At 42.2% G+C, this 16,323-nt stretch overlaps 1 protein-coding gene across 1 annotated transcript in view; it reads right to left on the bottom strand.

Annotated features, from left to right (window-relative positions):
* The window catches only part of LOC132778449 (transmembrane protease serine 11E-like), a 92,354-nt gene extending 76,288 nt beyond the window's left edge, over positions 1-16,066 (bottom strand). Inside the window, exon 1 of the mRNA XM_060781399.2 lies at positions 15,966-16,066. The gene's annotated coding sequence lies outside the window, so the exon portion shown is untranslated. The remainder of the gene's footprint in view (positions 1-15,965) is intronic.
* Positions 16,067-16,323: the final 257 nt, after the last annotated feature.

Here is a 16,323-nt window from a genome sequence, read left to right as displayed (position 1 = left end):
TATCTACATAAAAACTCCAACCATCACACAAGTCAAAAAAGAAGCACCATTAAAGCTTTGGCAGACCGTGCAAAAAGAATCTGTGAACCCCACCTCCTCCAAGATGAACTGAACCACCTCAATTGGGCTCTCCAGGCCAATGGATACTCCACCTCAGACATCAGAAGAGCTGCAAGACCAAGAACAAGCCACGAGAGTCAAGATGAAGATCCACCCAGAGGAAAAGTGTTCCTGCCATACATCAAGGGAACCACTGACCGCATAGGGAAGCTGATGAGGAAACACAACATACAAACAATCTACAAACCCACCAAGAAAATCCAACAAATGCTACGTTCAGCAAAGGACAAGAGAGATCCTCTCACCTCTGCAGGAGTCTGCCGTGTGCCATGCAGCTGTGGACAGGTCTGCATGGGGACCACCAAACGCAGCGCCCAGGCAAGAATCCAGGAACATGGGGGGCACTGCAGACTACTCCGGCCGGGGGGGGGGGGTCAGCCATGGCCGAGCGCCTGGTGGACCAACCTGGACACAGCATTTTATTTGGGAGCGCAGGGATGCTGGACCACTCTCACGGCCGCCGTGTCGGGCTGCACGGAGAAGCCATTGAGGTCCACAAACATGTGGGCAGTTTCAACAGAAAGGAGGAGGCCATGAGGGTGGGCAGAATCTGGCTACCAGTGTTGAAAAATTCTAAAATTGCAACAGCAATTTTGGGGATCAAACACTACAGATGGCACCCAGAAGTCAAGAAATGTCATGTGAGCTCTTCATCCTCAAAATGGATTTGGAGTGTGTAGAAATGGGGAGAGGATTGCGTCTGATGAGGTTCAGAGTTATGTATTGTTTCCACTAAAGCACCACCACAATTCGTTGTTGTGTGCCTTCAGATTGACAAGAAAAATCAGCCCCGGGCTATCCCAAAATAACTTGTTATATAGTAGGTGTTTACCCTATTTTTGAAGTTGTAATTGAAGTTTAGGAACTGAGGGCTAGCTGCTGGGCTTTTTATGTGCCTTCAAGCTGACTTCAATTTATGGCAACTCTATCCTAGATATCTTGGTAAGTTTTATTCAGAAGATACTTGCCACTACCTTTTTCTAAAACAGAGAGTATGGCTTTTCTAACGTCACCAAGTAGGTTTCCATGGCTGAGTAGAAATTAAGCTGTTATTCAAACCACTGCACCATGTTGGCTTTCATAGATATCTATGTACTAGCTGTCCTCTGCCACGCTTTGCTGTGGCCCAGTCTGGTGATCTGGAAAATAAAGTAATAAGAAAGTGTTGGTTTCTAATATAGGTAATTCCTTTATGCTTGTGAGTAAACAGTATTTCTTGTTGTTTCTTTGTCAGTGTTGATGTGGAGAGTGTCTGGTTTGCCTACTCTGGAATATGCAACATATCATAGTCCTTTTTTAAGGGTCTCTTTCAAATCTATGATACTATATCTGTGTGTGTGAGAGAGAATCATATCTATCTATCTATATTTATGACTGGATGGCTCTTTGTCAGGAGGGCTCTGATTACATTTTCTTGCCCTGGTGAAAAGAGTTGGACTGGATGGCCTTAAGTATTTTCTGTTGGTCATGGGGGTTCTGTGTGGGAAGTTTGCCCCATTTCTGTCGTTTGTGGGTTTCAGGATGCTCTTTAATTGTAGTGAACCATAAATCCCAGTAACTAGAAATCCCAAATACAAGGTCTATTTCCTCCAAACTCCATCTGTGTTCAGATTTAAGCATATGGAATTTTTGTGTCAAGTTTGGTCCAAATCCATCATTGTTTGAGTCCACAGTACTCTCTGGATGTAGGTGACCTACAACTCCCAAACTCAAGGTCAATGCCCACCAAACTCTTCCAGTGTGTTGTGTTGGTCATGGAAGTCCTATATGCCATGTTTGGTTGAATTCCATCACTGGTGGAGTTCAGAATGCTCTTTGATTGTAGGTGAACTATAAATCCCAGCAGCTACAACTCCCAAATGTCAAGGCTATTTCCCTTAAACTCCATCTGCGTTCATATTTGGGCATATGGAATATCCGTGCCAAGTTTGGTGGATAAGAGTCAACGATTGAACCACAAGAGGGTGCAATCTCTTCACCTTGAATAATGCTTGGGAAGTCACTTCACAGTTTATATATGATTCCTGGTGATAAATGTTCTTTTCCTATACCCTATACTTTCCTATTTTCCCCAAACTCCACCAGTGTTCACATTCAGGCGTATTGAGTATTCGTGTAGAGTTTGGTCCAGATCCATCATTGTTTGAGTCCACAGTGCTCTCTGGATGTAGGTGAACTACAACTCCAAAACCAAAGGACACTGCCCACCAAACCCTTCCAGTATTTTCTGTTGGTCATGGGAGAACTGTGTGCCAAGTTCGGTTCAATTCCATCATTGGTGGGGTTCAGAATTGTAGGTGAACTATAAATCCCAGCAACTACAACTGTAGTTGTAGGTGAACTATAAATCCCAGCAACTACAACTCCCAAATGACAAAAGCATTTTTTTTGAGTGAAGGACATACATTGGGTTGTTAGGTGTCTTGTGTCCAAATTTGGTGTCAATTCATCCAGAGGTTTTTGAGTTCTGTTAATCCCACAAACGAACATTACATTTTTATTTATATAGATTACTAGCCATCCCTTTCCACGCGTTGCTGTGGCCCAGTCTGTGTATATGTGTTTTGTGTGTGTATATATTTGTGTATATGTGTATATATGTGTGTTTGCATATATATGTGGTTTCGTGCATGCGCTCTAGCATCTTTTTGCTTTTTTGGCCTTTTGAGTCCCTTCTGCTGTGTTTTTCAGTGTTTTTATGAATGATGGTCACTCGTTGGCCTGATAGATGTCTTGTGTCCAAATTTAGTGTCAATTCGTGCAGTGGTTTTTGTGTTATGTTAATCCCACAAACCAACATTAAATTTTTATTTATATAGATGAGCACTGGTAATCTCAAGGTTGGGCTTCTGCAATGTGTTGTACATTTGGCTACCTCATTACCAAGCCTGTAAACTCCAATCAGGGGCGGCTCGTCCATTACGCAAAGTAAGCGGTCGCAGAACACTTTTTTTTTGCCAGGGGCGCAGAGGCGCCTCTGTAAATGCCCCTTGACCGCCACTTGAGGAGCGCCCCCTCAGCTCACAACAGCCCTAGCAGTCCGGGGGGAGCCTCAGCTTTCTTGCCTCGCTGCCGGGCGATCCTCTTCCCAAAGGGGCCGGGCCCTTGAGCCTCACCTAGCCCCTCTCGTTCCTGCTCCACCTGGCCACTGGGTGCGCAAGCAGAGCCGGCGCTCAATCATTCTCTGTGTTCGAACCCTTCCCCATGACCGTCTCCCTTTCCCGATCCCCCGGCGCTCCACCCGCCTCCTCTCCTCTCCCCAATCCGCCAAGGGGTGGAGCCGCCGCGCCTGGCCCGCTTCGGGTCCGGAGGCGTGTCTGAAGACCCCAGCATGTGCACCAAAAGTCACCTCTTCTCCTGACTTTCTCTTCAGCCATTGGGACCAAGAGAGAGAGAGAGAGAGAGCCCCTCCGGCTGGAGGTATCTTCCACCTCCGCTCCCTCCTTTGCTTTTGCGCCTACCTTCAGAAAAGGTGGGCATCTCCAACTCTCTCTCTCTCTCTCTCTTGGTCCCAATGGCTGAGGAGAAAGTCAGGAGAAGAAGTGACTTTTGGTGCACATGCTGCGGTATTCAGGCATGCCTCCGGACCCAAAGCGGGCCAGGCAAGGGAGCAAGTGCGGCAAGTATAGTTACTGGGATGTATAGTTCACCTATAATCAAAGAGCATTCTGAACTCCACCAATGATGGAATTGAACCAAATATGGCACACAGAACTCCCACGACGAACAGAAAATATATATCAATGGTTGGTTGGGGGGGGGGGCACCAAAATACTGTTTGCTTTCCGTTGAAAATTACCTAGGGCTGCCTCTGACTCCAATTACTTCAAAAGATGCCATCAGATTGATTATGGGAACATCTAGGCCTGAGCACAGTACACCCATGCTGAAATCACTCTATTGGTTGCCAAATAGTTTCTGGGCATAATACAAAGTGTTGGTTAAAACCTTTAAAGCTCTTTATGGTTTTGGTATCAGTTACCTAAAGGATCACCTTCTCTGGTATAATCCACTTCAGCTAGAACCTGACTGACAACCATGCCCCAGAAGACCTTTTTATCAGTTGCCCCAAGATTGTAGAATCACCTACTGAAAGAGATTCAGCAGCTAAATGAGTTGTCAGCATTCAAGACAGAACTGAAGATCTATCTCCTCCAGCAGGCCTGCCCAGCTAATTTTAAACAGTGAATTTTAAATTTACATTCTATTTGTATTTTAATATGTATATTTGTATTGTATTTTAATCCATGCACTGTGAATTTTAATATATGTATGTTGTGATAGTGTATTTTAATATATGCATTTTATGGTATGTATTTTGTGGTTATGCATTTTACTGTGTTGTGCCATGCCTAGAGCCAAGAGGAAAGGCAGGTAATAAAAATGTTTATTATTTCTTATGATTGGATGTTGTGAATTAGTTTGCAAAATGTAATAGATGTAAACATTAAAAATAAATTGCATAAGTCATTCCGACATTGACTGGTTAATGTCAGTTAATGTCAGTGTGGTGGACATTTTTTAATACAGAGGGAACTTAATTTAATACAGAGGGAACCTGGACCCTATGACCCTTACCAATTATCGTCCTGTCTCTAATCTTCCATTCTTAGGTAAGGTGATAGAGCGGGCTGTATTGGGACAATTGCAGCAATTTTTGGATGACACAGCTGGCCTGGACCCTTTCCAGTCAGGTTTTCGCCCGGGTCATGGGATGGAGACTGTCCTGGTTGCCATTACAGATGAACTTCGTCGTCAGTCTGATAGCAGAAGCATCGTTTTATTTATACTGCACTCATTCTAGCCTCCCTCCCTCTCTTTCTCCCTCTCCCTCTCTCTCTTCATGAAGCCAAACATACCAAGATGTATGCATGTTGCCCCACCACCCTTTCCCCTATCATACAGGGAAAGGGGGAGGAAAGTGCACAGCTACCCAAACTACACTTTTCTCCCTGTGATGGAGGAAGAAGTGCTTTCTGGCACTTCCACCCCACTTTGGGAAGAATGTGGATTGGGCCTCCTGTACGTTCTGCGATGGTGCATGGCAGGCCGCATCCTTGTCATGCAACAAAGCGGCAAAATGGGACAAAAATGCCTGTGCGAAGAGGTGGTAAGTGGTATGAGAGTGTAAATGCAATAAGCAAGAAAGGGGTGCACTGCAAGGACTGGAAATGATGCAAGGGAGGGAAGAGAAGAGATGGAAGAGCAAGCTCTGAGAGTGGAGGAATGCAAGAAACAAGGAAGGATGTATCATGAGCAGAGGCGGCCCTAGGTAATTTTCAACGGTAAGCAAACAGTATTTTGGCGCCGCCCCCCCCCCCCCCCCAAACCAATCATTGAAATATATTTTCTGTTCGTCATGGGAGTTCTGTGTGCCATATTTGGTTCAATTCCATCATTGGGGGAGTTCAGAATGCTCTTTGATTTTAGGTGAACTATACATCCCAGTAACTACAACTCGCATATGTCAAGGTCTATTTTCCCTCAAGAGTGCCTCAAGAGCACCCCTGGGCAAAATCAACTATACTGCAAATGCTTACTTTGTGTAATGGGTCGAGCCGCCTCACTACTATTACACTGAACCTCACTACTATTACACTGAAATGTTTCTATGCCCAAGATTGAGGTCATGGGTTGAGCCGCCCCTGATCATGAGGATACAAAGTGAGGAGAGGCAGGAAGTTGGAGAGCCAGAGTGAATAGTGAGAATGGCAGGGTGCAAGACACAAGGAAGGGTGATGCTACAAGGGCATTAGGAGAGGTGAAAGAAGGACAGTGAACACTGCGTGAGTGTCAACATACAAGAATCAAGGGAGGGGTGCACTGCAAGGGCATAAGATGGGGCAAAGGAGGCAGTAGGAGGGAAAGAAGAGAAAGAGCTCCAAAAGTGGAAGTGCAGGAAGAAGTGAGGGATGCATTGCAAGGGCAAAAGGTTAGGCAGGGAAAGAGTAGGAGGAAAGGAAGGCAAGAGGGAGGAGAAAAAAGGGAAGAGAGGGTGTGAATTACAGAAGCAAGAGACTTAAGAATGATGATGGGCAAGAGATGAGAGGGTGGCATTGTATCACAAGATGAAGGAAGGAAAGAAGAATAGAATGTTCAGCAGAAGAAAGCAAGGAACAAGAAAGGAGGACATTGTTGGGGTTCAGTCTGATCCTGATCTGTGTGAACAGGATTCTCTGATAGTTTTTCAAACTGAGCAAGCTCTCCCTGACTATGACAGTGTGGAATCTGTTGTTGATGCAGAGGTCAGTGGGAATGAAAACGAAACCCAGCAGTTAGAAGAGAATGTTTTGGAAGTTAGCCGTGATATCTCCCCACCTGGGCTTGATAATGAGGTCCGAAGAGAATAGATAGTGAGAGATAGATTTGTTTCCCAGTCTGTACGAAGGTCACAGCGCCTTCAGCAGAAAGAGGCCCAAACAGAAAAGTCAAGGGGCGTTTCTAAGAATAGCTTCTTTGGTTTAAGAGCATCCCTGCCGGGTGCTTCTTTAGGTCAAGCAACATTCGGGACTGTGGCTGGTCTTGGCAGAATTCCTGTGTTCCATGGCCAGTAATCCCAGAGGCTTGTAGTTTCCAAGTTCATGGTTAGTAAAAGGCTAACAGACTCCTGGTTATTGTTTTGTGGCTTTTGAAGTTTTGCTCAAGTTCAGAGATCCTATTGACTACTGCGTTTTTCTGTGGCTTTTTTACTCTGCATTTACCTTTCTTTTGTAACCAATTTTTCATCAATAAACAAGGATTGCTTTTCCTACAGTCCAGAGTGGTGGATTTAATCTTATGGTCTTGTTTCTTGAACTGGGATGCAACAGACATGGTGGTCCAGGGAGTGAAAGAATGGAGATGAAGAACATTGGGAGCACAACAAGGGACACAACACAAAGGTCCTTCAAAGGCAAGGATACAATGCAATTCGTTAATGCCATGCTCTGCTCCCCAAGATGAGGAGAAGGAGCTGGAAAAAGACAAGCAGACAAGGTAGACAGAAACTTATTAAGATAGGTGCTTGATGTGACTCTTCAGAATTTTGAGAAATGGAACCAAACTAAAACAAAGATAAAGCCTTTTTTCCCATGGACTTTGGGAGTACACCATGAGTATTTGTACTCTAATCGTTATTTATTTATTATTTATTTATTTATTTAGAAGTTTTATATACCGGTCTTCTCACCTCCAAGGAGGGACTCAGGCTGGTTCACAACATGTGTTCATATACAGTAATATACAAAACAGCACAGTGCATCATCATTACACATTAAAATATAAGTACAATAAAAACATCATCATTACATTACACAAGCCAAATCGTCAATACAGTCACAATTCATCATCATCCTTCCATGTGGACGAGGGTTATTGACTCAATCCTCAAATGCCATATCCCAAAGCCAGGTTTTTGTTAGTTTTCTAAAGGTCAGGAGGGAGGGAGCAGATCTAATCTCTGGTGGGAGGGAATTCCAAAGCCGAGGAGCCACCACCGAGAAGGCCCTGTCCCTTGTTCCCACCAAACGCGATTGCGAAGGTGGTGGGACCGAGAGCAGGGCCCCTCCAGAAGATCTTAGTAACCTTGATGGTTCATAGGGGAAAATCCGTTCAGACAGGTAAACTGGGCTGGAGTCATTTAGGGCTTTATAGGTCAAAACCAGCACTTTGAATTGTGCTCGGAAGCTAATCATACATATGCCTTGCTAAATTATACAGACATAAGAGGAAATTTTCATTCACTTCTACAATGTAAGATCTATCAGAGAAACAAAACAGTAGCTACAAGGGTGAAGACATAAAAAAAAGTGTTGAGAAGTACAAGGATGATGTATAGGGAGGAAACACATTGGCCGCATTGTCTTAGCATTTACTTCAGGGGTTTTTTCCTCTTAAACTGAGAAATACAGTTCAAAAAAATTGTGGATGGTTGTAATAGTCTTTTGCAGAAAAACCAACAAGATCTAATCTTACCTAGTCAACAACATTTAGCCTTTAAAATATTTGCATAGGCTTTTGTAGACTGTAATTCACATGTTGCTTCTGTTGGCTGCTATTTATGTACATAGTTGGGATGGGAGTATGTAATGAGTAAGATAAGAAGGAATGTCAATGTAATTAGTACAGATGATTATTGTCTTAATGAGCATTAGCAAACAACAGTGGTTGGAAGAATAGACCATAGAAGAGTTGATTACCATTGACATTTTAATTTAAAAAGCAGATAGTTGAAATAAAGAGTTCTAGTTATTATAAAACTCCTGTATTTTACTTTGCTGTAATGTATCATCAGGCTTGGCCTCATATAAGCTGTTCCGAATCCCCTTTGGGGGAGATGGTGGCGGGGTATAAATAAAGTTTATTATCTGAAACACAACAAAATTTATTTATTGTGTCATCAGCAACCATACCATTGTATTACATTTCTAACAGAACAAAACAAACAAACAGATTAAAAAAAACAAAATACAGATTTTGCAAGCTTGGTAGTTGATTAAATGTCCTTTGACCAGTATCTGGCCATTTGGAGTGCCTCTGGGGTTGCCGCAAGAAGGTCCTCCATGGTGCATGTAGCAGGGCTCAAGTTGCATTGCAGCAAGTGGTCAGTGGTTTGCTCTTCTCCGCACTCGCATGTCGTGAATTCAACTTTGTAGCCCCATTTCTTAAGATTGGCTCTGCATCTCGTGGTGCCAGAGCACAGTCTGTTCAGCGCCTTCCAAGTCACCCAGTCTTCTGTGTGCCCAGGGGGGAGTCTCTCATCTGGTATCACCCACGGACAGGCCCGTAGCCAGGATTTCGTTTCGGGGGGGGGGGGCTAAAAAAATTTCAGGGGGGGTTTCGGGGGGGCTGAGTTTCGGGGGGGGGCTGAGTCTGAGTGAAAGAGGGTCTAGCCTAGCAAACCTTTTGTATGATTACCCAAATACCCCCATGCATATGGGATATATTGAGTATGGTGATCAGATCATGATATGAATAAACATAACAGTTTAAATAATGCACCAGTAAGGCCTTTTCGCGAACCACCATGAGAATTTCGGGGGGGGGGCTGAAGCCCCCCAAGCCCCCCCCCCCCCTGGCTACATGCCTGCCCACGGATTGAGGTGCTGGGTTTGAGCCTGCCACTTTCGGACTCTCGCTTGCTGAGGTGTTCCAGCGAGTGTCACTGTAGATCTAAGAAAACTATTTCTTGATTTAAGTAGTTGACGTGCTGGCTGATACCCAAACAGGGGATGAGCTGGAGATGTCTCTGCCTTGGTCCTTTCACTATTGGCTGCCACTTCCCGGCGGATGTCAGGTGGTGCAATACCGGCTAAGCAGTGTAATTTCTCCAGTGGTGTAGGGCGCAGACACCTCGTGATAATGCGGCATGTCTCATTAAGAGCCACATCCACTGTTTTAGTGTGGTGAGATGTGTTCCACACTGGGCATGCGTACTCAGCAGCAGAGTAGCACAGCGCAAGGGCAGATGTCTTCTCTGTATCTGGTTGTGATCCCCAGGTTGTGCCAGTCAGCTTTCGTATGATATTGTTTCTAGCACCCACTTTTTGCTTGATGTTCAGACAGTGCTTCTTGTAGGTAAGAGCACGGTCCAGAGTGACTCCCAGGTATTTGGGTGTGCTGCAATGCTCCAGTGGGATTCCTTCCCAGGTGATCTTCAGAGCTCGGGATGCTTCTCTCTTCTTGAGATGAAAGGCACGTCTGTGTTTTTCATGTGTTGGGGATCAGCTGGTTTTCCCTGTAATAGGCAGTAAGAGCACCTAGAGCTTCGGAAAGCTTCTGTTCTACCATCTCAAAGCTCCCTGCTTGAGCAGTAATGGCACGATCATCAGCATAGATGAAACTCTCTGTCCCTTCTGGCAGTGGCTGGTCATTTGTGTAGATGTTGAACATGGATGGAGCAAGCACGCTCCCCTGAGGCAGGCCGTTCTTCTGTTTCCGCCATCTGCTTCTCTGGCCCTGGAACTCAACAAAAAAGCTCCTGTTTTGTAGCAGGTTTCCTATGAGGCGGGTAAGGTGGTAATCCTTTGTGATATTATACATTTTTCTCAGGAGGAGACGCTGGTTCACAGTATCATAGGCTGCTGACAGGTATCATAGGCTGCTGACAGAAGCGACCAGCACTGCATATAATGGGATTTAGGCATACATGGATTTTTGTATCAAAATGGAACCAAACCCCACTGGATACCAAGAGCCCACTGTATAGTTCTAGCATTATCAATTCTCAATGACTGCTATGGTTTCATACTATGGGATCCTGTAAGTTGCAAGTTTGGGAGGAGCATTTAGAATTCACATCCAGAGAGTTTATCTAGTACCTCACCAAACTACAAAGTTTGGGGTTATATAGGAGCTAAAATGGATGAAAGTGTTGTCATTGTTCAGAGCAGGTCTGCACAATCTGCAGCCCTCCAGCTGTTTGGACCTCCAACTTCCATAAGCTTTAGTCAGCTGTTCCAATGTCCAGGAATTCTGGGAACTGAAGCCAAAAACATCTGGAGGGCTGCAGGTTGTGCATAGAAGAAAGATGAGAGGGAAGGAATTGTCAATAAGTAATGGTGCACTATCAACTTGGTGATAAAACTCTGAAAGGGAGTGGGTCCAAAGAAGCCGTTTGTGGTGTAACTGAGCTAGGAACATGCCAGAAGGACACACCTTTTATGGAAGAATGCAGTGTACAGTCCTGTTCTTTGCAAAAGATTGGATGTATTTTTGGTTGGCAGTCACCCATTTTGATGTTGATTGACTGGAGATAATTATAACATTTTCAGTTCCTGGATCTTAAGGTGGCTTTGCACTTGGTTTGGGGAAAGGTTCTGTCATTTGGGGACAATCTTGCACTTTAAAGTTTTTAAAATTAAAAAATGAACAATACAAAAAAATGTTAGTGCGTGTGTTACTCATAAAGTAATGCACACAATGAATAAGACCAGGATTCAAATGGAAGACTAGGATTCAAATGGAAACGCATTGGGCAAGTAACACTATTTCAACCATACAAAGGCAAATGAACAAATCATGCCAGGAAAACCCCTTAATAGGCACACGCTAGGGTTAACAAAATCAGAAACAACTTGAAGATACATACTAATAATAATAATAATAATAATAATAATAATAATAGAAAAGTTTATGACAGATCCCAAATGTAGACTTTGCAAGGAAGGAGATGAAATAATAGATCACATCTTTAGCTGCTGCAAGAAGATCACGCAGACAGACTACAAGCAGAGGCATAATACCATCTGCCTGCAAGAAAGAACTGGTGGGATTACAAGCCTGAAAAAATTACAGAAAATGAACACATCAAACTACTCTGGGACTTCCGGATTCAGACTGACAGAGTTTTGGAGCACAATACTCCTGACCTCATGATCATATTAAAAAACTAAGTATGGATTGTCAATGTTGCAATCCCAGGCAACAACAGGATTGAAGAGAAACAACTGGAAAAGCTGACAAGATAGGAGGATTTAAAGATTGAACTGCAAAGAGTCTGACACAACCCAGTCAAGGTGGTCTCAGCGGTGATCGGCACACTGGGTGCAGTGCCTAAAGACCTTGGCCTGCACTTAAACACAATCGCCGCTGACAAAATTAGCATCTGCCAGCTGCCAAATGCCACCTTACTGGGATCTGCACGCATTATTCACCAATACATCACACAGTCCTAGACACTTGGGAAGTGTCCGCCGTGTGATCCAATACAACAAGCAGCAGAGTGATCTTGTCTGCAGTGGAGTCAGAGGTGGCCCTAGGTAATTTTCAATGGAAAGCAAACAATATTTTGCCGCCCCCCCCCCCCCCCCCCAATCAATCACTGATATATATTTTCTGTTCGTCATGGGAGTTCTGTGTGCCATATTTGGTTCAATTCCATCATTGGTGGAGTTCAGAATGCTCTTTGATTGTAGGTGAACTATACATCCCAGTAACTACAACTTGCATTTGTCAAGGTCTATTTTCCCCCAAGAGCGCCTCAAGAGCGCCCCTGGGCAAAATCAACTATACTGCAAATGCTTACTTTGTGTAATGGGTGGAGTCATCTTGTTGTGTTTCTAATAATAATAATAATAATAATAATAATAATACTATCATCAACAACAATAACAATAGCAGCAGAATGCATTACTTTCTAAAACCCATGTTCTAAATCCTATCATAAGACAGATGGTGGATTATGTTGAGCTTGAGTTGTGGTACTGTTTTCAAATAAAGATAAGGAATCTATTACAGAACCTACTCTCTCTACAAATACAGGACCTATATTATCAAAAAGAAAAGAATAATAATCACACATAAGAAAGAGAAGCTATGCAGTTCATCATTTGAATATTTCCACCCAACATGCACATAGTTAATAATAAATAATAATTAACTTGTATTTATATCCCACCACCATCTCCCAAAAGGGACTCAGGGCAGCTTAGAAGGCACAACAAATGTATATAACATAAACAGTACACGAGTATTAAAAAATGTCACATAAAAGTTATATTAAAAAAACCCACTATTAACACATAAAATAAAAATATGGTTTAAAATGCAGACAATCTATAATTAAAACTAGTTGCCTTCAAATCACAACTAAAGTGCCAAAGTGTCAACCTCATATGGGCCCATTTCAGCCTACTTGGGCCCAAAAGCTACACATCACTAGAAATATTATAGAAATCATAGGAAAAATGTTCCTGAATTTTTGACATTAAAACATTGTGGTTTAAATGAAGGGCATATCTGATATTTTTGCAACAAAAGCCTTTGCTTGAGGAAACAATTCTCCCAGCTCCTAATAAATGCAACCATTGTTTGGTTGGATAACACCCAAGACACCTATCTAATTCAACAATCGGTTTCAAATGGCAACTCTCAGATTTTCCCATTAAAAAGCATACTTTCTCCATATACTTCCAAAAGTTCATAGTGACATTTTGCAGCATAAATCACATTCAGACATCACAATCATTGTAAACAGAATTTCATCATTGTAAGAGCAAGAGCAAATTCAGCCTAACTTTGGGTCCTTCCGCACAGCCATATAACCCAGAATATCAAGGTGGAATAGCCCACAATGTCTGCTGGAGTCCACACTGCCATATATCCCAGTTCAAAGGAGATAATGTGGGATTTTATTCAGCTGTGTGGAAGGGGCCTCATGAACTTCATTAGCATAATATCATTATTTCTTGTAAATTACCCCTGAAGCTTTGCTAAAAGTCAACGTATATTCCACATAAATCAACCATTTATTGGTTTTCAAAAGGATCTGATATCACAAGAGGAAAGTGCCTGAACACAAAAGTCGCTACACAGCTGAGTTCTCACAAGCAGTGCTTCATTCATTGTGTGAAAGAGGGGGGAAAGAATGTTTTCCCAACAAGTCAAAAGAAATGACACATCCTTCTGTCTGTCCCACCTTAAAAAAATTGTTGTAGGAAATTAAATAATAATAATTATTATTATTATTTAAGAAACTTTATTCATACCTCACCACTATCTCCCCAAGGGGACTCGGGCGGCTTACATGAGACCAAGCCCAGAAATACAACAATGCAAATATACACATAAGAATATAACAATCTATATATATATATATATATGCTCTGTGCATAATGAGTACCTTAAAAACAAAACAAAAAAAACTACTGGGCCAAATGGCACCAAATTTGGCAACAAAACTCCTCACAATCCAAGGAGTGACCATCACTGAAAAAAAACCCCACAAAAATACCTTTAAATTCAAAATATTACTATATTAAATAGACTCATAAAATAGAATTAGAAGGGACTCTACCATAGTATTGCGGGAGGACAGGAAGGAAGGAGAGAAGAAAGGAGGGAGGGGAAAAGGGAAGAAATGTAGGAGGGGAAGGGGGAAGGAAGGAAAGAGAGAAGGAGGGAGGGAAAGAAGGAAAGAGGGAAGGAAAGAGGGAAGGAAGGGAGAGAAGTAAGGAAAGAAAGAGGTCCAGAAGGAAGAATACAAAGTAGAAAGGAAAGAAAAAGGGGAGGAAAGGCAGGAAAGAGGTAAAGAAGGAAGGAGGAAAAGAAATAAAAAGTGAAAGAAGAAGGAAACAGGGAGAGAAGAAAGGAGACAAAGAAAGAAGTAGAGAAAGGGGGAGGGAGGGAAGGAAGGAAAGAGAGAAGGAAGGATGCAACCAAAGAGAGAAAGAAGGAATGAAAGAAAGAGGTAGAGAAGGAAGAAAGGACAGAAAGGGGAAGAAAAAGGGGGGAAGGAATAGGTAGGTACCGCTCTTTCATAATAGTCCAGATATCTACTAGGGCTGGGCGGTTTCGTTTCGTAATTTCGTAATTCGTTAAAAATTCGTTATTTTTTTGTTACGAAGCGATAACAAACCATTCAGGAGCATCTAAAAAACGAAACGAATTTTTCAATTCGTTTCGTAATTGCTTCGTATTAGTTTCGTATTCATTTTGAAATCGTTTCGAAATCGTTTCGTTATTATTTCCGCATGTCTGGGGCAAGTTGTATAGCTGTTGTTTGTTTAATCAGTGAAAAAAAAATATAAATATCACACCAACAGTCAACAACAGAGGGAGAGGGAAGCTTCAGAAGTTCCCCCTGTCCCATATGGAGGTTTTTTAGCGTATTGCGCGGTTGCGTCCACCATTAACGAATCGATTCTTATTCGTTTCGTATTCATTTCGTATTGTTTCATAATTTTACAAAATTTCATAAATATCGAACTTTTTTAACGAAAAATTTCGGAATTCTTTTAAATATCGAAACGCAAAAAACCCCAAAAAACGAATCGAGTTTAGAAACAAATTTTTCCGTGGTTGCCCAGCCCTAATATCTACCTCTACTTTGAAAATTCTTACTATAGGCCAGAACAATGCGTGGCAGGGCACAGCTAGTACAATATAAGGAAATAAAATACAAGAAACAGTATAAATAAGCACATCATAAAAGGCAGGTGCTGAGAAAACAAGGGGGAAAATAAGGGATGCTGTATGTATCTGGCACAATTCAGTGAAGGGAAGGGAGAAGAGGAGAAGAGACTTAAATGGAAAATCCAGTAGAAATCCTAATGCTCCCTAATGATCGTGATATCCACAAATAAAATGCAACACTGAGCATAAAATCCTGCATGGTCCTAAACATATTTCCACTGAGTTCAGTGGAACTTGATTCATATAGAGTATACAAAGAGACAATATGGATTTCTAGTTGTCTTGCTTACTGCCCTTTCTCCCTTAAGCCCACACTGATAATAGCCTTAGCCAGAGAAATAAGGAGACACACAGATTTGCATTTCCACTTATTTGTCTTGCTTCAATTTTTTTTGTAAACAGTTACAGCAAACTTAGAGTAGTCAACAAAAACGTTCACAGGCTGTTTTCCAATGAAAGGTGGTCATAAAAATTAATCTTCCTTCAATGGGAACTATTTTCACTCTCCCCTAAACACTTAATAGTAGTAGTAATAATAATAATAATAATAATAATAATAATAATAATAATAATACATCACACAGTCCTATGCTTGGGAAGTGTTCGACTTGTGATTTTGTGATACGAAATCCAGCATAGAGATCTTGTTTGCTGTGACATACTGTGCTATTGTGTCAATAATAGTAGTAGTAGTAGTAGTAATAATAATAATAAACTTTATTTATACCCCGCCACCATCTCCTCAATGGGGACTCGGGCGGCTTACATGGTCACTGTTTTTGTCTTCAAGACTAAAACAGTGACCATAATCATAATAAAAACATACATTTAGTCACAAAGTCTTACTTAGCCAACAGGAACACTGTCTCTCAGGTGGAGCCAAGCTTCCAAATCTGTCTCGGCAGGGTCTTTCTTTCTTATATTAAGTTTTTTAAAAGGCAAAAAGCACTTACCAGTGGGCGCAAGCTCCTGTAGCTAAGGAGCCCTTTCTTCCACGGGGCTCCATTCACAATAGCGTATGTGGCATTGTGGTGTGAATTTGATTCTTTATGGGCTGGATTAGGAGGGCAAAAAAAAAAGAAGTCACTAACAAGTTTGATAAAACAAGTTAGACAAGTCCGGGTGACAAAAGTTTCACCCTGTAGCATGATTTCAAGGGAGGAATCAAAACCGTAACAGTGCTTTATGCACCTTATACATAATACCTTTCATTCAAGAATCTCAATGACTTAACAAGCTCTAATTAATTGCAACATAACCACAGAGAGATTGGCTAATACAAAACCAAGGAACTGCGAAAAGGTTTGCAAA

Source organism: Anolis sagrei, chromosome 6, assembly GCF_037176765.1.
Source record: "Anolis sagrei isolate rAnoSag1 chromosome 6, rAnoSag1.mat, whole genome shotgun sequence".
Lineage (NCBI taxonomy): Eukaryota > Metazoa > Chordata > Lepidosauria > Squamata > Dactyloidae > Anolis > Anolis sagrei.
This window is presented reverse-complemented; position numbering and strand designations above follow the sequence as displayed.